This window comes from Oncorhynchus nerka, linkage group LG1 (assembly GCF_034236695.1).
Source record: "Oncorhynchus nerka isolate Pitt River linkage group LG1, Oner_Uvic_2.0, whole genome shotgun sequence".
Lineage (NCBI taxonomy): Eukaryota > Metazoa > Chordata > Actinopteri > Salmoniformes > Salmonidae > Oncorhynchus > Oncorhynchus nerka.
The window spans coordinates 43,459,253-43,483,717 of record NC_088396.1 but is presented as its reverse complement, the minus strand read 5'-3'; the positions used below and the strand labels follow the sequence as shown (position 1 = coordinate 43,483,717).

General features: G+C 43.2%; 1 pseudogene; it reads right to left on the bottom strand.

The window, feature by feature from the left end:
• The window catches only part of LOC135571369 (rab3 GTPase-activating protein catalytic subunit-like), an 85,468-nt pseudogene that overhangs the window by 34,253 nt on the left and 26,750 nt on the right, over positions 1 to 24,465 (bottom strand).

The window sequence follows — 24,465 nt, the reverse complement described above, 5'->3', positions numbered from 1 at the left end:
TCCAGACGGACAGCTATAGAATATACTTCGTCTTGTGATTAATTTGATCGCTTATTAACGTTTACTAATACCTAAAGTTGCATTACAAAAGTATTTCGAAGTGTTTTGTGAAAGTTTATCGTCGACTTTTTGAATTTCAAAAAATGACGTTACGTTATGAAACACTGTTTTTTTTAGTTGATCACACAGTCTACATATAACGATATCTAGGCTATATATGGACCGATTTAATCGAAAAAAAGACCCAATAGTGATTATGGGACATCTAGGAGTGCCAACAAAGAAGATGGTCAAAGGTAATGAATGTTTTCTATTTTATTGTGCGGTTTGTGTAGCGCCGAATATGCTAATTATTTTGTTACGTCCCCTGCGGGTCTTTTGTGGTGTTACATGCTATCAGATAATAGCTTCTCATGCTTTCGCCGAAAAGCATTTTAAAAATCTGACTTGTTGCCTGGATTCACAACGAGTGTAGCTTTAATTCAATACCCTGCATGTGTATTTTAATGAACGTTTGAGTTTTAACTAATACTATTAGCATTTAGCGTAGCGCATTTGCATTTCCAGAGCTCTGGATGGGACGCAAGCGTCTCAGTAGGAGCAAGAGGTTAAAAAAGTATTGTTGTCTACCAATAATGACAAGCCACCAAAGTCTGGCAACTTGGATGGAAAATTACTGAGGATATTTGCTATATCTTCAATTTAAGCCTACTAGAAAGTGTGTGCCCTCAGGTCTGGAGGGAAGAAAAAGTCATTCCGCTACCTAAGAATAGTAAAGCCCCCTTTTACTGGCTCAAATAGTCAACGAATCAGCTTGTTACCAACCCGTAGTAAAGTTTTAGAAAAAATTGTATTTGACCAGATACGAAAGTATTCACGCCCTTGGCATTTTTCCTATTTTGTTGCCTTACAACCTCTTTTTTTTAATCATTTGATTTACACAACATGCCTACCACTTTGAAGATGCAAAATATGTTTCATTGTGAAACAGACAAGAAATAAGACAAAAAAAGCAGAAAACTTGAGCGTGTATAACTATTCACTCCCCCAAAGTCAATACTTTGTAGAAGAACCTTTTACAGCAATTACAGCTGCAAGTCTCTTGGGGTATGTCTCTATAAGCTTAGCACATCTAGCCACCGGGATTTTTGCCCATTCTTCAAGGCAAAACTGCTCCAGCTCCTTCAAGTTGGATGGGTTCCGCTGGTGTACAGCAAATCTTTAAGTCATACCACAGATTCTCAATTGGATTGAGGTCTGGGCTTTGACTAGGCCATTCCAAGACATTTAAATGTTTCCCCTTAAACCACTTGAGTGTTGCTTTAGCGGTATGCTTATGGTCATTGTCCTGTTGGAAGGTGAACCTCCGTCCCAGTCTCAAATCTCTGGAAGACAAACAGGTTTCCCTCAAGAATTTCCCTGTATTTAGCGCCATCCATCATTCCTTCAATTCTGACCAGTTTCCCAGTCCCTGCCAATGAAAAACACCCCCACAGCATAATGTTGCCACTACCATGCTTCACTGTGGGGATAGTGTTCTCAGGGTGATGAGAGGTGTTGGGTTTGCCCCAGACATAGCGTTTTCCTTGATGGCCAAAAAGCTCAATTTCAGTCTCATCTGACCAGAGTACCTTCTTCCATATGTTTGGGGAGTCTCCCACATGCCTTTTTTTCTTTAATCAATGGCTTTAATCAATGCACACAGATGGACTTTATTTAACTAATTATGTGACTTATGAAGATAATTGGTTGCACCAGATCTTATTTAAGGCATAATAGCAATGGGGGTTAATACATATGCACGTACCACTTTTCCGTTTTACATTTTTTTTTCATTTCACTTTTGCAAGGCACTGTACAATGCTATTTTACAGTACACAAATTGACAAGGCTTTCAGCACCCTTATAGGGAAGTACAATCAACAAGCACAGCACTTAGACAAATGACTGATGATTGACAGAGAAATTGATGATAAAAAGATTGTGGGGGGCTGTTTTGTTAGACTTTAGTGTAGCTTTTGACATTATTGATCATAATCTGTTGGTGGAAAAACGTATATGTTATGGCTTTACACCCCCTGCTACTTTGCGGATAAAGAGTTTCCTGTCTAACAGAACACAAAGGGTTTTCTTTAATGGAAGCCCCTCCAATATAATCCAGGTAGAATCAGGAATTCCCCAGGGCAGCTGTATAGGCCCCTTACTTTTTTCAATCTTTACTAACAACATGCCACTATAAGTAAAGCCAGTGTGTCTATGTATGCGGATGACTAGACACTATACACGTCAGCTACTACAGAAACTGAAATGACTGCAATACTTAACAAAGAGCTGCGGTTAGTTTCAGAATGGGTGGCAAGGAATAAATTAGTCCTAAATATTTCAAAAACTAAAAGCATTGTATTTGGGACAAATCATTCACTAAACCCTCAATCTCAACTAAATATTCTAATAAATAATGTGGAAATTGAGCAAGTTGAGGTGACTGAACTGCTTGGATTGTAAACCTGTCATGGTCAAAATATATTGATACAACAGTAACTAAGATGATGAGAAGTCTGTCCATAATTAAGCACTGCTCTACCATTTTAACAGCACGATCAACAAGGCAGGTCCTACAGGCTCTAGTTTTGTCACACCTGGACAACTGTTCAGTCGTGTGGTCAGGTGCCACAAAAGAGGGACTTAGAAAAATTGCAATTGGCTCAGAACAGGGCAGCACGGGCCTCCCGGGTGGCACAGTGGTCTAAGGCACTGCATCGCAGTGCTAGCTGTGCCACCAGAGACTCTGGGTTCGAGCCCAGGCTCTGTCGCACCCGGCCGCGACCGGGAGTTCCATGGGGCGACGCGTCGTCCGGGATAGGGAGGGTTTGGCCGGTAGGGATATCCTTGCAGTGCGCGCTAACCAAGGTTGCCAGGTGCACAGTGTTTCCTCCGACACATTGGTGCGGCTGACTTCTGGGTTGAATGCGCGCTGTGTTAAGAAGCAGTGCTTGGTTGGGTTGGGTTGTGTTTCGGAGGACGCATGGCTTTCGATCTTTGTCTCTCCCGAACCCGTACGGGAGTTGTAGCGATGAGACAAGATAGTAACTACTAACAATTGGATACCACAAAGTTGGGGAGAAAAAGGGGGTAAAAAAAAAAGAACAGGGCTGCACAGCCTTTGGATGTACAATAACATTAATAATATGCATGTTAATCTCTCCTGGCTCAAAGTAGAGGAGAGATTGACTTCATCACTACTTGTATTTCTGAGAGGTATTGACTTGTTGGAAGCACAGAGCTGTCTGTTTAAATGACTAGCACACAGCTCAGACACCCATGCATACCCCACAAGACATGCCACCTGAGGTCTCTTCACAGAACAGACTATGGGAGGCGCACAGTACTACATAGAGCTATGACTACATAGAACTCTATTCCACATCAGGTAACTGATGCAAGCAGTGGAATCAGATTTTTAAAAACAGATAAAAATACACTTGTATGGAACAGCGGGGTCTGTGAAGCAACACAAACATAGGCGCAATTTTAACATTTAATCCTAGTAAGAATGCTGTCTTAGGTCAGTTAGGATCACCACTTTATTTAAGAATGTGAAATGTCAGAATAATAGAAGAGAGAATGATTTATTTAGCTTTTATTTCTTTCATCACATTCCCAGTGGGCCAGAAGTTTACATACACTCAATTAGTATTTGGTAGCATTGCCTTTAAATTGTTTAATTTGGGTCAAACATTTTGGGTAGCCTTCCACAAGCTTCCCACAATAAGTTGGATGAATTTTGGCTCATTCCTCCTGACAGAGCTGGTGTAACTGAGTCAGGATTGGAGGCCTCCTTGCTTACACACGCTTTTTCATTTCTGCCCACACATTTTCTATGGGATTGAGGTCAGGGTTTTGTGATGGCCACTCCAATACCTTGACTTTGATTTCCTTAAGCAATTTTGCCACAACTTTGGAAGTATGCTTAGGGCCATTGTTCATTTGGAAGACCCATTTGCGACCAAGCTTTAACTTCCTGACTGATGTCTTGAGATGTTGCATCAATATATCCACATCATTTCCCTACCTCATGAGGCCATCTATTTTGTGATGTGCATCAGTCCTTCCTGCAGCAAAGCACCCCCACAACATGATGCTGCCACCCCCGTGCTTCACGGTTGCGATGGGGTTCTTTGGCTTGCAAGCCTCCCCCTTTTTCCTCCAAACATAACGATGGTCATTATGACCAAACAGTTCTACTTTTGTTTCATCAGAGGACATTTCTCCAAAAAGTACGATCTTTTTCCCCATGTGCAGTTGCAAACCGTAGTCTGGATTTTTTTAATGGCGGTTTTGTAGCTGTGGCTTCTTCCTTGCTGAGCAGCCTTTCAGGTTATGTCGATATAGGACTCATTTTACTGTGGATATAGATACTTTTGTACCCGTTTCCTCCATTATCTTCACAGGGTCCTTTGCTGTTGTTCTGGGATTGATTTGCACTTTTCGCACCAAAGTACATTCATCTCCATGAGACAGAACGTGTCTCCTTCATGAGTGGTATGACGCTGTGTGGTCCAATGGTGTTTGTACTTGCATACTATTGTTTGTACAGATGAACATGGTACCTTCCAAGTATTTGGAAATTTCTCCCAAGGATGAAGCAGAGTTGTGGAGGTCTACAATTTTTTTCTGAGGTCTTGCCTGATTTCTTTTGATTTTCCCATGATGTCAAGCAAAGGCGAACTGAGTTTGAAGTTAGGCCTTGAAATACATCCACAGGTACACCTCCAATTGACTCAAATTATGTCAATTAGCCTATCAGAAGCTTCTAAAGCCATGACATCATTATCTGGAATTTTCCAAGCTGTTTAAAAGGCACAGTAAACTTAGTGTATGTAAACTTTTGGACCACTGGAATTGTGATACAGTGCATTATAAGTGAAATAATCTGTCTGTAAATAATTTTTGGAAAAATGACTTGTGTCATGCACAAAGTAGATGTCCTAAGCAATTTGCCAAAACTATAGTTTGTTAACAAGAAATTTGTGGAGTGGTTGAAAAACGAGTTTTAATGACTCCAACCTAAGTGTATGTAAACCTCCGACTTCAACTGTACATCGAAATGTTGTTAATACACAAAGTAGGCAAAAAACGTATCTAATTTGCATATTCATAATGAGTTTGCAGCAAAATTGCCACAACAAAACAAATTTTTACGTGAAAATATGAGATTGTTCAGCAAATTGGCCAAAGAATTGCCACAACTGTCTGACAGAAGCCAGTTTTTTTTTCGGTAAGGGTTAGCATTCCTACACATGCCCCTCCGAGCAGGGTGTATGATGAAATGAGAGCAGGCGTGTGATAGTTTGTGATAATTTTATTCCATTTAAATTTTTATTCTTCATTTTTTAAACTTATTTGTATTCTTATTGTTGTCACATAGTTGAGAGATGTAAGTAAACATTTCATTGCACCGGGTACACCATGTGTATATGAAAAATAAACTTGATTCTATTTTGATATTAATGAAGAGAGAATCTTTAATTTAATTTTACCTTTATTTAAACAGGCAAGTCAGTTAAGAACACATTCTTATTTTCAATGACGGCCTGGGAACAGTGGGTTAACTGCCTGTTCAGGGGCAGAACGACAGATTTGTACCTTGTCAGCTCGGGGGTTTGAACTCGCAACCTTCCGGTTGCTAGTCCAACGCTCTAACCACTAGGCTACGCTGCCGCCCCAGAATGACAGAAGGTACACATGAGAGGACACAACCGAGGATTGGTGCCATGGAGGGATGGTTAAAATATGTCGGCTGGTTCTATGGGCTTTAGAGAAACTACAGGGGAGTTCTCTTACCAATACCTTAAGAGCACTGTCTGCATACCTGTCAATAACACTTAAGCAATTCATGTTTTCTATAGGTCTAACTTGCTAAAAAGATATCTCAATTGGGCTAACCTGAATAGAAATTGATAGGTTTGAGGCAGTTGGATAGATTTACTTAAAATCTACAGGTATTTTTGTATGTCTGCAGAGGTCTCTGGCCATACTGGTTAACATTACATTATTTCTCTCAGGGCATGCTGTTGTGTCCTACTGTACCTCTCCAGATCCTCTGCGTCTTTGCCCGGTTCTGCCTTCCCGATACCAAACTTAGACTTCAGAGAGCAGGAGCGGGCAATGACCATCTCCACCGCAATCAGCTGGCTGATCACATCCTGTTGGAGACAAATACAGTCACTTAGCACTGGGGTGGGTGGTAGGGGTTTGGGGTGCAGGATTGGAAAGGCATATCAACTTCAGGTCTTTGCCACTCACCTCCAGTTTCTTGTAGTCTGGGCTGGGGTGGCGCAGCAGCTTACCGGCATGAGAGGTGGCCAGTTGGATGGCCTTTCTTGCAGATAGGATGTCCTCTTCGGACTCTGGACAGGATGGAGAGAATGAGAGAGAGTGACCGAAAAAGAGAGAGGAAGATGGACATGGGGAAAGAGGGAGAGAGAGAGGGAGAGAGATATTCAGCAGCTGTCACCCACCCTCCTCCTTTTCCTTGAGGATGGCAGCGTGGAGGATGCAAGGCAGGGGATGGCAGGTCAGGTCTGCTGGCTTCTGTACTGCCAAGTAGTGCAGCACCTAGGGGAGAGGAGGAATATAGAAAACAAACACTCTCTCTCTTACAGCCATTATGATTGCAGAGGTTGTCAGGGCAAGGTACTTGATATTTCAAAAGGCATTGCTCTTTTATGTAACTGGTTCATCCGCTTCTTTTGACGTATAGAGGCTGCCTGCCATATAAATGCAACTGACCCATTGCTAAGCCCCGCTCCATAATTACGGACAACTAATCGCAGCTCTTGAATGGATAGCAACTGTCATCGAGTCCAACACCTCGGACAAGCTCACGTTTGAAACACATCGAAGGCATTACAAAAATGAAGAGTTTTGTTTAAAATGCAGAGCCTATACTTTTGTTATATTGTTTGCTAGCTTTTGACCACCCAACGTTGCTAATGCTAGCTAGCCAGTTAATATAACTAGCTTTTTCAAAATGTTAGCTAGCTAGCAATTTTGTCATGTTATGAATACAACTCTAGTCTGCTGTTGACCTCAGAATGCGATTTCAGAGCACTAGTTAGATCCAAAAGTGGTTAGTAACTTTGGCTGCATGCTGACAGTGCATTCAGAGCCATCCAGTGGCTAGCCACACTTTAACCTTAATTTTACCAGGTTCCCGTGAAGCAATTGTAATGACAATGTTGTGTCTTTGGCTATGCCGGATTAAGTGACATGACATGCTATTCTATAAAATAATTTCTCTGTAATTAATATTACCTGATTGAGCTAATCATGTAAATGTAATTAAATAGAAAGTCGGGGCAACACAAAATAATATTTATAGAGCAGTTATCTTCCGAATAAACTCTTAAAGACCTAGTAATATTTTACATCAATAGCAGTCAATATTAATCATCACCTTATTATTTCAGTCTCATCTGAAAGTTATATATTCTTGGATATCTTCACAAACCCTGGCTAACAAGTTGAATCAGCAATACAAAATTGGGTTTAATTATTTATTTACTAAATACCTAACTAATCACACAGAATTACATATACACAGAATGAATCATACCTTGATTACAAATGAAGTCATAAAGGAAAACGTCCCTAGTGGGCAGAACAGATATGACAAAGAAAAGGGGTCTGGGTTTGAGTGAAAGGCGGGAAGACTTGAGGAACAAAGGGAGAAGCGATGTCTCCATCGTAAATACAGTATCTTATGCATTCTAAATTACCGCCCATTTGGAAAAGGAAAATGCAATAAATATTTACTCTGAGCTGCGTTTCAGTAGGTTGGTGGTAGATGGAAGGCCTTTGAAGAATGTATCTGCTGGTAAATTGGATACGTTGTAGTAACGTCGTTGTGTGGTAGACGGAATACTACAATGTGCAGATTTTCCACTGTAGAGTTTATGGGGGGGATAGGTATTTATGACTGTCATAAACCTACCCCCAGGCCAACGTCATGACAACAGTCCATTATAACATACCAGAGCATCTCCTGATAAGCAATCACTTTTTACCTAAATCTCATTTAAATTATACAATTTAACTACGACGTTGTCTTGTCACCAGTCTGAAGTTTAGCCGTATCTAATGTCGTACATTTATAATTAGGAGGTTTTATCATCTGTTTTAACAAACCTTATTTATTTTTGTACTTAAGAATTGTATATCGCTTTTTCCTGGTGTGGTTTTCATATAAGCCCCTGTGCTTCCAGCCACACCTGCACACCGTTTATATATTTATTTGTTTCGCTGTTTATCAATTGTTTTCCTTTCGCGCAAATAAATTAAACAACATTTTTATTAAAACAAAAAGTAGTCTGTATTTAATTTCATTATGTATTAAAACCACAGGATTTCGTCAGTGGTTAGAAGGGAGAATTGGGCTTCCTGGGAAAATGTTGTCTGAGGTTGCAACAGTAAAAAAGGGAGGCGGGGCTTGGCGAAGGGTCAAATGTGTTGGTTAGACGCAACTCTGCATTTTAAGGATACTGCTCTTAATCCAACGCAGGGTCATTCGTTATTTTTTTGTGTGAGTCAGTGATGAGATTCCAGAAACGCAATCTGATTTGGTATACCCTAATGACACACAACCCTTCAGGCTCTGTTGCACTGGGATAGAACAAACGGCACAGCGCAGCACTCTAAAGATGTCGCAGAGTGACTTCCTTGTGGTGATGATCTTGACTGCAATCAGAGGAGTGTGGAATATAGAAGCACTCCTGTCATCTACCTACCTAAGAGGACAACTTAGTGGAGCAGCAAAAAAGTGTCAATCAGAAAATTAATTCCAAACTAAATCGGTGCACCTGGAGTTTACCCAAAAGAGCCGGCTGGCTGGCGGCAGACGGATGAAGGACGCAGTGCTGATGATGACCGACCTTCCAAGGCCCAGCAAGGTTCCCCTGAACTCAGTTTAAACTCTCAGCGAGGGTACCCGTGGCAGGGAGGGGAGGGACACCTGTGTGTGTGTGTGTGTGTGTCTCATAGCAGGGACACCTTGTGTTCTGACCTACTTCTACCAGCGCTGCGTGGTGATTGGCTGAAACAGGGACAAACAGGCAGAGTGTGTAGTGAACCTGGGAGGGGTCAGTTCTCTGAGCTGGCAGCCCTGAGTTTCAGGACAGGCGGAGCTGACATTCACTGAGTCTCAGTCGAGCAGCTCAAAATGGAAAAGTATTACCTGTCACAGTCAGAAGCCTTTTTCACCTAGTGACATAAAAAGATGATTGCCCCTAAAAAACAACAAAACCCTTTGAAAAAATGGCCTGTGGCATCAATATGAGTCAGAAACATTTATTCTAGTGTAAAAATGCACTACAAAGTCAGTCAGTTTTGTCTAAAACGGAATTTGTAACCTGAGTGCATCACAATGAGTACATGAAGGTTGGGTTTGGATTACAGTTATGTCAGCAACTCATGCCCCTTTTTGCCCATTAACACGTGGTGGCACCGAGCTTTCTGGGAAAAGACTGGGTGAGTTCGCTTTGCATGGCCCAGTGATAGGCTAGTATCATAGCAGCATAGCTAATGATACTGTGACGTAACTAGTTAAATACATAGCCTCTATGTAACACGTTATGTGAGAAGAAGATTTGCATCGCTAACGTTGCACCTGAAGACAAGTTTGATTCCTGATGTTAGCTAACTAGCTTATAATCAATCAAACCCGATGACATGCTTGATGCACGCTACCAGCTTTCATTCAATAATGTTTCAACACGAACTGGCTGACTATGGTCCTTGTTTGTTGTGATTGAATGGCAAAGACACACCCAAGAAACACCCACATCAAACCACATCCCCAAGACAACCCTTGTTTGCCTTCTGTCATGGCCGCTAGCATTTCTTAATGAGCTTTGATGGAAAAACAAGGCCCAATCAGGAAGTGCAGTTGACGTTTAAATCATAGTCATTGATTGACAATGCACAATGGCTTTGGATAGAAGCTGCCCTTAGGAACAGCTCATCCTACCCAAACCCTAACCTTGGGGGGGGAAAAATCCAAACAGAACTTATCCTACCCAAACCCTAACCTTGGGGGGGGGGGGGGGATCCAAACTGAACTTATCCTACCCAAATTCTACTGCCTGACAACTCAAAGTGAATTCATCCGCTGCTCTAAGTTCACTACATACTTCCGTCTGAGACTGCAATCGTTGAAGTTATTTGTGGTGATGTCAAAATGAGGGGTGTTGTACAAAACAAATTCATCAGCGATTGGATCATCTCTAACCAATCAACATCAGCGATTGGATCATCTCTAACCAATCAAAGTATCAAAACCAATGACAAATGTCAAAACACCGCTTTACCCACGTGTGTTCTGGCTCTGGTCCAACCCATCGGTTTCTGGGACCAATCAAAACGGTTAGCAATGTGTTTGTATTCTAGAAATCGCCAGGGAGGTACTCAAATCCAGATTCATTGCAGAGAAAACTAACATCAGTGGACATGGCATAGCGTTTGGCCGGAGCAAGGAGTTTGGGTAGCCAGGCAACAAATCCTAACCTTGGGGGGAAAACCCCAAACTAAGCTTTTCCTCCCCAAACACAGCTTATCATCCCCAAATCCTAACCTTCATTGGAAAAATCGCAAACTCAGTTTATCCTCCCCAAATCCTTGGTGGGAAAAACACCAAACTGAACTCAAGTTAATATTGAGGGGCAACTTCATCCAAATCAAATCAAATGTATTTATAAAGCCCTTCGTACATCAGCTGATATCTCAAAGTGCTGTACAGAAACCCAGCCTAAAACCCCAAACAGCAAGCAATGCAGGTGTAGAAGCACGGTGGCTAGGAAAAACTCCCTAGAAAGGCCAAAACCTAGGAAGAAACCTAGAGAGGAACCAGGCTATAAGGGGTGGCCAGTCCTCTTCTGGCTATGCCGGGTAGAGATTATAACAGAACATGGCCAAGTTGTTCAAATGTTCATAAATGACCCGCATGTTCAAATAATAATAATCACAGTAGTTGTTGAGGGTGCAGCAAGTCAGCACCTCAGGAGTAAATGTCAGTTGGCTTTTCATAGCCGATCATTAAGAGTATCTCTACCACTCCTGCTGTCTCTAGAGAGTTGAAAACAGCAGGTCTGGGACAGGTAGCACATCCGGTGAACAGGTCAGGATTCCATAGCCACAGGCAGAACAGTTGAAACTGGAGCAGCAGCACGGCCAGGTGGACTGGGGACAGCAAGGAGTCATCATGCCAGGTAGTCCTGAGGCATGGTCCTAGGGCTCAGGTCCTCAGAGAGAGAGAAAGAAAGAGAGAATTAGAGAATTAGAGAGAGCACACTTAAATTCACACAGGCCACCGAATAGGACAGGAGAAGTACTCCAGATATAACAAACTGACCCTAGCCCCCCATCACATAAACTACTGCAGCATAAATACTGGAGGCTGAGACAGGAGGGGTCAGGAGACACTGTGGCCCCATCCGATGATACCCCCAGACAGGGCCAAACAGGAAGGATATAACCCCACCCACTTTGCCAAAGCACAGCCCCCACACCACTAGAGGGATATCTTCAACCACCAACTTACCATCCTGAGACAAGGACGAGTATAGCCCACAAAGATCTCCGCCACGGCACAACCCAAAGGGGGGGGGGGGGGGGCGTCAACCCAGACAGGAAGATCACATCAGTGAATCAACCCACTCAAGTGACGCACCCTTCCTAGGGACAGTATGAAAGAGCCCCAGTAAGCCAGTGACTCAGCCCCTGTAATAGGGTTAGAGGCAGAGAATCCCAGTGGAAAGAGGGGAAGCGGCCAGGCAGAGACAGCAAGGGAGGTTCGTTGCTCCAGAGCCTTTACATTCACCTTCACACTCCTGGGCCAGACTATACTCAATCATACTGTATGACCCACTGAAGAGCTGAGTCTTCAGTAAAGACTTAAAGGTTGAGACAGAGTCTTTATTTATTTATTTATATTTATTTTACCTTTATTTAACTAGGCAAGTCAGTTAAGAACAAATTCTTATTTTCAATGACGGCCTAGGAACAGTGGGTTAACTGCCTGTTCATTATGTTTTCGAATGACATCCCCAAGAGGTAAAATATATAGTGAATCCTACTTCTGTTCGGTGCTCATCGATGCCTACCTTCTCAGCCTACTAGACAATGCTTTCTCTGTTCATTAAGTTACAATGGACAATACTATTCTAAAGGCTCCTATGTCCATACCTTCTCAGCTTCCTTGGTGTCGTCAAACAGGCGAGCAGGGGTGGTCTGCGAGCAGGGGTGGTCTTGGCTGTGGCCCACGCCTCCATCCACATGTTCCCCGGGATCTTCATCCTGGCACTCAGGTCTCCCCTGACCACCGTGTCCCCGCTCTCGTCCACCACCTCCTCCTCAAAGTAGTCCCTGGGGGAGTACCACCGCACAAAGTCCTCCAGGGTACAGCCCGGATTCTCTGCCTGACACAGAATCAGACACAGGCAGGCATGTCAATGTTTCATTATGTTTCTGAGCTCTACACAGTCAATACAGTGCCTTCAGAAAGTATTCATACCCCTAGACGTATTCCATATTTTTGTTGGGTTACAGCCTGAATTGAAAATGGATTAAATATTTGTTTTCTTCTTACCCATCTATACACAATAACCATAATGACAAAGTGAAAACATGTTTTTTGAAATGTAATGCACATTTACTGAAAATGAAATCCAGAAACATCTCATCTATATAAGTTTTCACACCCCAGAGTCACTACTTTGTAGAAGAACCTTTGGCAGCGATTACAGCTGTCAGTCTTACTGGGTAAGTCTCTAAGAGCTTTGGATTGTGCAACATTTGCCCATTATATTCTTCACAATTCTTCAAGCTCTGTCAAATTGGTGGTTGATCATTGCTAGACAACCAATTCTCAGGTCTTGCCTTAGATTTTTAAGTAGATTTAAGTCAAAACTGTAACTCGGCCACTCAGTAACATTCACTGTGTTCTTGGTAAGCAAATACAGTGTAGATTTGGACTTGTGTTTTAGGTTATTGTCCTGCTGAAAGGTTAATTCATCTCTGTGTCTGATGAAAAAGCAGACAACCAGGTTTTTATCCTGAAAAACTCTCTAGTCCTTAACGATTACAAGCATACCCATAACATGATGCAGCCACCACTATGCTTGAAAATATGGAAGTGGTTTAAGTGGTGTTTTAATGCCCATGCAACTTATGTGACTTTTTAGGATACTTATTGAGTCTAGACATTTCAGGTTTTTATTTTGTATTAGTTTGTCAAAAATTCTAAAAACATAATTCCACTTTGGCATTATGGGGAATTGTGTGTAGGCCAGTGACACAAAATCTCAACTTAATCCATTTTAAAATCAGGCTGTAACACAACAAAATGTGGAACAAGTCAAGCGGTGTGAATCCTTTCTGAAGTCACTATAAGTTTGGTACAGAGGAGACCACTCAATCTCAGTGAAGCAACAGTAGATGGATTGATGACAATGAGGCTAAAGCATGAATAACTGAGACAGGAGCTCTCCTCAGTAGCCTGGGGGCCCAGGACAGGACAAACAGAGACACAGACAGACAGGAGCTCTCCTCAGTAGCCTGGGGGCCCAGGACAGGACAAACAGAGACACAGACAGACAGGAGGCTTCTCCTCTGCTGCTGTCCCCCTGCGGAAGAAGTGCGTGTCTGTGTTTGTGTGTGCATGTGACGCGTGTGTGTTTGTATACATGTGTCCGCATGTGTGTGCACAACACACTGAGTTGAGGAGGGGGCTGGTATGTGCTGCATGGCTGTCATATTACCCACCATTCATCAGCGGTCCATCCTCCCTGCTCTGCACCGGCAGGGACTGGGATAATTAAAGCTAAAATGCCAGATTATGCTTGGCTAAGCACAATTGCACACAGAGCCGGTTGGCCCCGGCCCCGAGACAGCTCACACTAAATTTAGAGGCCATTCTAACTCAACTAATCGCTATACCTGAGTACACAACATTCTTCTTCCTCTAGTTTATCACTTCGCTCCCTCCCTCCCTCTCTTGTCAGCTGTTGTTGGAGCTCAGAGAGGACAGAAGAAGAAGAGGTTGAGAAGAACATACTCCAAAGTAGAGCATTTAGTGGGCCAGTTAAAAACAGACCGGGGTAATGCGACAAAAAGTTGCGACTGTGCCCCTCCGACGGAACACTATTTGTCAGTGTTTGTTACCGTTGGGAACAAAGGGGGTGGAGCCGGAAGTCCCATCAGAGACGTTTAAAGATGGTGACCTGATGTTCCGAACCTCTTGGGTCCAACAGCAAGTTAGCAGGTGAGGCTGAATGCTACTCAGCAGAAAAATGTGGTATGGTGACAACAGAGATTAATTCAGCTTGTTTTGGCCTGTTTCTATAACTTTAAGGGAGCTATTAAATGTAACTTGGCTAAATTCATTCAAGATGCATACATAGTGGGATTGTAAAGAGCTGTTTTGTAGATTTGTCCTCATGACAAAGGAAGGAAATTGACTTTAATCTTCAAAAGCATTTTCAGTACCAGTCAAAAGTTTGGACACACCTACTCATTCAAGGGTTTAGTGAATAGTGAAGACATCAAAACTATGAAATAACACATATGGAATCATGTAGTAACCAAAAAAAGTGTTAAACAAATCAAAAATTATTTTATGAGTAGGCACCCTTTGCCTTGATGATAGATTTGCACACTCTTGGCATTCTCTCAACAAGCTTCACGAGGAATGCTTTCCCAACCGTCTTGAAGGAGTTCCCACATATACTGAGAACTTGTTGACTGCTTTTCCTTCACTATGTGGTCCAACTAATCCCAAACAATCTCAATTGGGTTGAGGTTTGTTGATTATGGAGGCCAGGTTATCTGATGCAGCACTCCATCACTTTCCTTCTTGATCAAATAGCCTTTACATAAAACAATTTATAGTCTCACTAAGCATTTATAGTCTCACTAATCACAAACCAGATGGGATGGTGTATCGCTGCAGAATGCTATGGTAGCCATGCTGGTTAAGTGTCACCAGCAAAGCACCCCCACACCATCACACCTCCTCCTCCATGCTTTACGTGGGAACCACACATGCGTAGATAATTCGTTCACCTACTCTGCATCTCACAAAGACACAGCGGTTGGAACCAAAAATCTAAAATTCGGGCTCATCAGACCAAAGGACAGATTTCCACCAGTCTAATGTCCATAGCTTGTGTTTCTTGGCCCAAGCAAGTCTCTTCTTCTTATTGGTGTCCTTTAGTAGTGGTTTCTTTGCAGCAATTTGACCATGAAGGCCTGATTCACACAGTCTCCTCTGAACAGTTGATGTTGAGATGTGTCTGTTACTTTAAATACTGTGAAGCATTAATTTTGGCTGCAATTTCTGAGGCTGGTAACTTTAATGAACTTATCCTCTGCAGCAGACTCTAGGTCTTCCTTTCCTGTGGCGGTCCTCATGAGAGCCAGTTTCATCATAGCGCTTGATGGGTTTTGAGACTGCACATGAAGAAACGTTCAACGTTCTTAATTTTCCGCATCGACTGACCTTCATGTCTTAAAGTAATGATGGACTGTCATTTCTCTTTGCTTATTTGCTATGTTATTGACATAATATGGACTTGGTCTTTTACCAAATAGGGCAATATTCTGTATAACACCTCTATCTTGTCACAACATAACTGATTGACTCAAATGCATGAAGGAAAGAAATTCCACAAATTAACTTTTAACAAGGCACACCTGAAATGCATTCGAGGTGACTACCTCATGAAACTGGTTGAGAGAATGCCAAGAGTGTGCAAACCTGTCATCAAGGCAAAGCGTGGCTACTTTGAAGAATCTCAAATATATTTGGATTTGTTTCTCACTTTTTGGTTACTACATGATTCCATATGTGTCATTTTATAGTTTTGATGTCTTCACTCTTATGCTACAATGTAGAAAATAGTAAAAATAAAGAAAAACCCTTGAATGAGTAAGTGTTTACATTTTTACTGGTACTGTATGTGTTGAGTTTTCTATGTCCCGTGTGGCTCAGTTGATAGAGCATGGTGCTTGCAATGCCTTCGATTCCCACGGGGTACCAGTATGAAAAAGTACCTAAATGTATACACTCACTAATGCAAGTCGCTCTGGATAAGAGTGTCTAGTAAATTGTAAGATGTATTAATCCTAATCCTGTCACTGACATAACATCAACCACTATTATTCAACACTATGGAGGCTTCACATGGAGATACTTCCAAAATGAAATTATTTTAAGTGCATTTAGTACTAAAACAGACATCGCTACAGTACATCAGCTAAATAAGACACACCCAACATAATATCTAATACGAAGCATTTCATTGATATTGATAACACAATTAGCATGCCCTCCACTGTGCCACTGTGAGAGATGAGGGAGATTGTGAGAATCTAATCAAACGCCCCCCCGAGTCTGACACACTGACTGACCGAGAGGTCTGAGACCACTAATAGGCTCCTGTGCCACTCAGCCAGTCTGGGTGGCAGTGAGTGTGTGTGTTTGTGTGCCTCTCTCTCTCTGTGTGTGTGTGTGTGTGTGTGTGTGTGTGTGTGTGTGTGTGTGTGTGTGTGTGTGTGTGTGTGTGTGTGTGTGTGTGTGTGTGTGTGTGTGTGTGTGTGTGTGTGCGTGTCTCTCTCTTTGTTTGTGTGTGTGTGTGTGTGTGTGTGTGTGCCAGCGTTAATGTCAGGGTGTGTGTACTCTATTGTCAGTCTAGTTGTCAGTGTGGGTGTGTGAGGAGTTGTCTAGTTGTCAGGGTGTGGGTGTGTGAGTGTCCTCACCTTAAAAGACTCCATGTCTGAGAGCAGACAGGCACTCTGCATGCGAGCGCGGAGGTGGGCACCCTCGGCTGACGTGCCCAGTTTGGCCAACACCTCCGACTGCTCCTCCAGCAGGTCCTCTGTCATGGGCGCTGGCTCCCATGGAGTGGGAAAGAGAACAGTCAGAGTTTCAGTGTGTTTTAGGGCGTTAAGTGTATGTATGAAGTAGCATGGGTGTGTGTGTGTGTGTTGCTTTTCAAGACACGGAAGCCGGAAACCAACCCTAAACATTTGACTATATGTGCCAGGAAATACAACACAGTACTTATTAGTGTGTGAGTATGACACTAGGTTTGGCCCTGTCAGTTACTCTGAGCAGGACAGAGGACAGACTGACAGCTTGTCAGATTCATTAGGGCCCTGTGGAACACTGGAACACCTGAGGCACCTACAACCCTCTGCCAGAACACCCACAACCCCCTACCAAACCCCCATCAGCCCTGGCTAATGAACACTGCTTCTGTCTGGTAGAGCCATGTCCACAGTCCACAGTCCTGTCTAGTCTCCATGTTCCTAAAGGGCAACTGAACACTTCACAATGTTCTCTAAAGTCTGTCTCGGTTCCACAACTGGTAAGGCAAGTCATGATCACAGCCACTCGGGTTCATAAATCAAATGGTTATTTAGTAGTGGGGGTCGGCCGAACTTGCTTGATGAGTTCCCTTGCTTGATGAGTTCCCTTGCTCTTGTGAGTCACACAGAAAACACAGGTTCAATCCCCAGAGAGTTATGTACAAGATTCACTAGTTCAGATAAAGCTGCTATTTCATAGAGAATAAAAAGGAATTCTGATTCTGCACCCTGGCCACGTCCTACTAATCACCCCAAACAGGCACCCAAAACAATGACAAACAAAAAAAATCTAAGTACCAAAAACAACCACAAACAGGTACCCCCAAACAACAAAAGCATCTAAAACAGTGGCCAAAAACAACCATACCGCAGATTTTTCACACAGTCGGCCCAGGGATTTGAACCAGCAACCTTTAATTTACTGGCCCAACCGCTAGGCTACCAGGCACCCCACTATTATCACATTGTGATTCTTTGTGGTTGTTTTGGGTACTTTTGGGTATCCGTTTATGGTTAGTTATGGTTGTTTTGGGGTACTTTTGGGTTGTTTCGGGTACCTGTTTGTGGTTGTTTTGGGTACTTTTGGATTGTTTTGGGTACCTGTTTGTGGTTGTTTTTGGGTACTTTTGGGTTGTTTTGGGTACCTGTTTGTGGTTGTTTTGGGTACCTGTTCGTGGTTGTTTTGGGTACCTGTTTGTGGTTGTTTTGGGGTACTTTTGGGTTGTTTGGGGTACCTGTTTGTGGTTGTTTTGGGTACTTTTGGGTTGTTTTGGGTACCTGTTTGTGGTTGTTTTGCGTACCTGTTCGTTGTTGTTTTGGGTACCTGTTCGTGGTTGTTTTGGGTACCTGTTCGTGGTTGTTTTGGGTACCTGTTTGTGGTTGTTTTGGGTACCTGTTTGTGGTTGTTTTGAGTACCTGTTTGGTTGTTTTGCGTACCTGTTCGTTGTTGTTTTGGGTACCTGTTCGTGGTTGTTTTGAAAATTACAGGCCTCTCTCATCTTTTTAAGTGGGAGAACTTGCACAATTGGTGGCTGACTAAATATTTTTTGGCCCACTGTACATACATACAGTACCAGTCAAAAAATTTGGACACACCTACTCATTACAGGGTTTCTTTATTTGTACTATTTTCTACATTGTAGAATAATAGTGAAGACATCAAAACTATGAAATAACACATATGGAATCATATAGTAAAGCTTTTTCATTATTTGTCTTCTCTTGCTCTGATATAAACTAGACTGTTTTTCAGGACTTCGAGCTTGGCTTAGTTTGATGAAATCATTCATATTATACCTGTGTTTTGAAGGGATAGTTCACCCAACAACCGTATTCCCTATTTAGTGCACTACTTTTGACCAGAGCCCTATGGGCCCTGGTGAAATGTGTGCACTGTATACGGTATAGGGTGCTATTTAGTACGCAGAAGAGTTTGGAGGTATAAATAGTGGAGAGGAGAGGAGCGGCGGCCAAACACATTACCCACTGAAGACTAATTCAACCCAGGGAAGGAAGGTGAGACTGCCGAGCAGAGCAAGTGTGTGTGAGCAGTGTGGAGCAGAGCCAATCCGCCTCATTACAAATGAAGTGGCATCGCCATGAATCTAAAACACCTATCTCTGCCTGCCCCCACTCTTCCCCTACCCTATCCCTGCTGTTTAAAAGACGGAGAGAGGGAGGAGGAGTGTGAGAGGAGAGAGGAAGATGGATAGGGAGAAAGAGAAAATGTGTTAGAAAAGGAGAGAGAGCGAGGAAATGTCTGAAAGGGACTAGAAGAAAAAGCGGAGATGGAGACAGATTCAGACAGACATACAGATAATGGATAGATGGATGTAGGAAGAGAGAGAGAGACAGATTCAGACAGAGACATACAGATAATGGATAGATGGATGTAGGAAGAGAGAGAGACAGATTCAGACAGAGACATACAGATAATGGATAGATGGATGTAGGAAGAGAGATGGAGACAGATTCAGACAGAGACATACAGACATACAGATAATGGATAGATGGATGTAGGAAGAGAGATGGAGACAGATTCAGACAGAGACATACAGACAGCACAGACATACAGATAATTGATAGATGGATGTAGGAAGAGAGAGAGAGAGACAGAAGAGGAGATAAAGTGTCATGGAGAGGACAGACAGCAAGAGAAAGACAAAAGAGAGGAAACAGACGTGTATTAAGGGATAGTGGGTGTGATATATGACTGATAGAGACACGTTTGGAGAAAGGTGTAAGGATGAGAGGGAGAGAGACAGATGAAGAAAAGACAAGTACAAAAATCTCCACATGATACACCAGCGTGTGTGTCTGTCTGTGTGTGTGTCTGGAGACGCCCATGCCCAGCCCACCAGAGGATCAGTCTTCTTGCCCTCTACTTCCTGTGTTTGAGGGGTGCAAAATCCACTTAAATATCACTGGATTGATTGCTTTCATTTGACTCCTGTTTATGCCTGTCTTGCTCGTGCCTGTAGTTTTTTCCCGATAACGTTACGACCGCGGAAGTGACCTGCCAAACACACCCCGGTAACGGCTGAAATGGGCTCAATGGAATACATTGTCTTTCTGTTGCATCTATAAGAACGTAAAGCTTCGTCAGTGAATAAACGCATCGTCCCGACACTTACATCACAAGGAGAAGAAAAATGACTTTATTTTCACGCACAATTATTTTTTTGTGGAATAGAAAAAAATAGAATTTAATACAGTTAAAATGTTTAATAAATTAGATGAGCTGAAATGAAAGTAACTCCCGAAAATGAACACTCAGATTATAGTGATATATCTGACCTTGCAAACATTGTAAAGTATAGGTGTAATCTAGAGCCAATCGCGTTGATTTTTAACCCGAAAGTAATCTGCTATTGACACACTTGTCGAATTACGCAACAGAATGTGACAACAGTAATTAATGAGGCAGTTTAGACAGATCAGGTTAGTGCAGGTAGGCATGGACAGAGCACATTTTTGGTGGTTAACAGCCCTTTTCCACCCCTTTATGTTAATCTATCCCTATATATAATCTACCATTATATTTATGCAAATTAGGCACCTCTAACTTTCATTATTTTAATACAAAATATTTTTTACAAATACCTCATATCACTACAAAATGTATATATAATCTAAGAAAAAAAAGTGAAATCTGATAATAAATTGAATACCCGAACTGTTATTATTTGTCTGTGCCATTAAAATGTTTTATGTGTCATAATTCAGTCAATATCTGATTCATTTTAGTTTGGAGTATCTTCATCCATTGTCCAACTGTTGTTTTTATTACAATTCTGTGTGTGTGTGCGTGTGTGTGCGTGTGTGTGTGTGTGTGTGTGTGTGTGTGTGTGTGTGTGTGTGTGTGTGTGTGTGTGTGTGTGTGTGTGTGTGTGTGTGTGTGTGTGTGTGTGTGTGTGTGATGGAGATTGTGCACGGTCCAGACAGCCACCGCAGCCTCAGAGCCTGTGTGAAGCCGTCAGGGCCGTTCTAGAAGAAGTGCTGACACTCGTTTATTTTACACTCACACCCTTCATCCATATCTCCCTCACCGCTCCACACAGCACATGATCGTTCCGCTCTCTTAACTAGGCAAGGCATCCATCCTCGCCTCGCCTTTTTCCAACATCTGCTATGTGTGTCTGTGTGTGTCCGGGGTCGTCTTTGTGTGTGTGGATAGAAACTGACTTCAGACAGCCACACTCTCCCCTCTTCAGTGACCGCCTATCGCCTCGTGTTAATCATTGACGAGGGTCAGCCTCAACCCATTGCATTAATTAGCTCTACTTTTCAGCCCCATCTATAATTGATGAGGAGGAGAGGAGCTACAAATCACTCCAGGAGCTGGGCTCTGGGTTCACTCAAACAGCAGGGAGAGAGGGAGGGACGGAGGGGGGGAGACGGAGGGAGGGAGACACGGAGGGAGGGAGGAGGGACAAAGGGAGGGAGTACACAGAAGGGAAGGACGCAGGTTGGGAGGGAGGAGACACACTCACAGCATAGAGGCTAAATCAGTGGTGGTCACCACATTTGAGAAGACATTGCCTTTATAATAAGATGTATTATAGTAGCTATCTGCCCCCAAAAGCCTTTGACAATTAGAGGCTGAGCACTAATGCTTTTGTGGAGTTGATTCTGTCAGTCTCGGTGTCACGTCATGCTTCTCATTACCATACTTATTAAGATCAACCCTTTATCTGTGACTTTTAAAGATAATTAGGGGTTTTATATTACAACTATGATTTATTACAAGTCTGTGAAAAATGAAATATGCACTGTGTGCATGTACTGAATTCGTCAGGTACTGCGTTAAAGTGATTTATGGTACCACAGTAACAATGAGTTACTGGATCGTTACAATGTAGTAATGAATAGATCAATGTGTTAGACTGGTGCAGATTGTACAGTAATCTACAATGGCTGGCTGTGTGTCTAAACAGTGCCATTGATAACGATATGGTAGGTATTTGAACATACACTATATATACAAAAGTATGTGGACACTCCTTCAAATTAGTGGATTCAGCTATTTCAGATGCACCCGTTGCTGACAGGTGTATAAAATCGAGCACACAGCCATGCATTCTCCATAGACAAACATTGGAAGTAGAATGGCCTTACCGAAGAGCTCAGTGCCTTTCAACGTGGCACCGTCACAGGATTCCTTTCCAACAAGTCAGTTTGTCAAATGTCTGCCACGCTACAGCTGTCCAGTCAACTGTAAGTGTTGTTATTGTGAAGTGGAAACGTCTAGGAGCAACAACGGCTCAGCCGCAAAGTGGTAGGCCACACAAGCTCACAGAACGGTACCGCTGAGTACTGAAGCGCATGGCACATAACATTGTCTGTCCTCAGTTGCAACACTCACTACCGAGTTCCAAACTACCTCGGGAACCAACGTCAGCACAATAACTGTTCCTTGGGAGCTTCATGAAATGGGTTTCCATGACTGAGCAGCTGCACACAAGCCTAAGATCGCCATGTACAATGCCAAGAGTCGGCTGGAGTGGTGTAAAGCTCACCACCATTGGACTCTGGAGCAGTGGAAACGCGTTCTCTGGAGTGATGAATTACACTTCACCATCTGGCAGTCCCACGGACAAATCTGGGTTTGGCAGATGCCAGGAGAACGCTACCTGCTCCAATGCATAGTGCCAACTGTAAAGTTTGATGGAGGAGGAATAATGGTCTGGGGCTGTTTTTCATGGTTCGGGCCACGCCCCTTAGTTCCAGTGAAGGGAAATATGAACCCTACAGCATACAAGACATTGTAGATGTTTCTGTGTTTCCAACTTTCTGGCAACAGGTTTTTAGTGTTTCATCATGACAACAGTTTTTTATTTATTTAACCTTTAATTAACTAGGCAAGTCAGCTAAGAACAAATTCTTACTTACAATGACGGCCTAGGAACAGTGGGTTAACTGCCTTGTTCAGAGGCAGACGACGGAGTTTTACCTTGCCAGCTCGGGGATTCGATCTAGCAACCTTTCGGTTACTGGCCCAACGCTCTAACCACTAGGCTACCTGTGCACATGTTCCCCGTGCACAAATATCGAGGTCCATACAGAAATGGTTTGTTGCGAGCGGTGTGGAAGAACTTGACTGGCCTGCACAGAGCCCTGACCTCAACCCCATCAAACACCTTTGGGATGAATTGGAACACGCCCAACATCAGTGCCCAACCTCCCTAATGCTCTTGTAGCTGAATGGAAGCAAGTCCCCGCAGCAATGTTCCAACATCTAGTAGAAAGCCTTCCCAGAAGAGTGGAAGCTGTTATAGCAGCAAAGGGGGGACCAACTCCAATTTGCTTACCGCCCCAATAGGTCCATAGACAACGCAATCGCAACCACACTGCCCTAACCCATCTGGACAAGAGGAATACCTATGTGAGAATGCTGTTCATCAACTACAGCTCAGTATTTAACAACATAGTACCCTCCAAACTCGTCATCAAGCTCGAAACCCTGGGTCTCGACCCCGCCCTGTGCAACTGGGTACTGGACTTCCTGAAGGGCCGCCCCCAGGTGGTGAGGGTAGGTAACAACATCTCCACCCCGCTGGTCCTCAACACTGGGGCCCCACAAGGGTGCGTTCTGAGCCCTCTCCTGTACTCCCTGTTCACCCATGACTGAATGGCCATGCACGCCTCCAACTCAATCATCAAGTTGCAGAAGACACTACAGTGGTATGCTTGATTACCAACAACAAGGAGACGGCCTACAGGGAGGAGGTGAGGGCCCTCAGAGTGTGGTGTCAGGGAAATAACCTCACACTTAACGTCAACAAAACTAAGGAGATGATTGTGGACTTCAGGAAACAGCAGAGGGTGCACCCCCCTATCCACATCGAGGGGACAGTAGTGGAGAGGGTAGTAAGTTTTAAGTTCCTCGGCGTACACATCACGGACAAACTGAATTGGTCCACCCACACAGACAGTGTGGTGAAGAAGGCGCAGCAGCGCCTCTTCAACCTCAGGAGACTGAAAAAATTTGGCTTGTCACCAAAATCACTCAAACTTTTACAGATGCACAATCGAAAGCATCCTGTCGGGCTGTATCACCGCCTGGTAAGGCACCTGCTCCGCCCACAACCGTAAGGCTCTCCAGAGGGTAGTGAGGTCTAAACAATGCATCACCGGGGGCAAACTACCTGCCCTCCAGGACACCTACACCACCCGATGTCACAGGAAGGCCATAAAGATCATCAAGGACATCAACCACCCGAGCCACTGCCTGTTCACCCCGCTATCATCCAGAAGGCGAGGTCAGTACAGGTGCATCAAAGCAGGGACCGAGAGACTGAAAAACAGCTTCTATCTCAAGGCCATCAGACTGTTAAACAGCAATCACTAACATTGAGTGGCTGCTGCCAACATACTGACTCAACTCCAGCCACTTTAATATTGGAAAAATGTATGTACATTTTTTATCACTAGTCACTTTAAACAATGCCACTTAATAAAATGTTTACATACCCTACATTACTCATCTCATATGTATATACTGTACTCTATACCATCTACTGCATCTTGCCTATGCCGTTC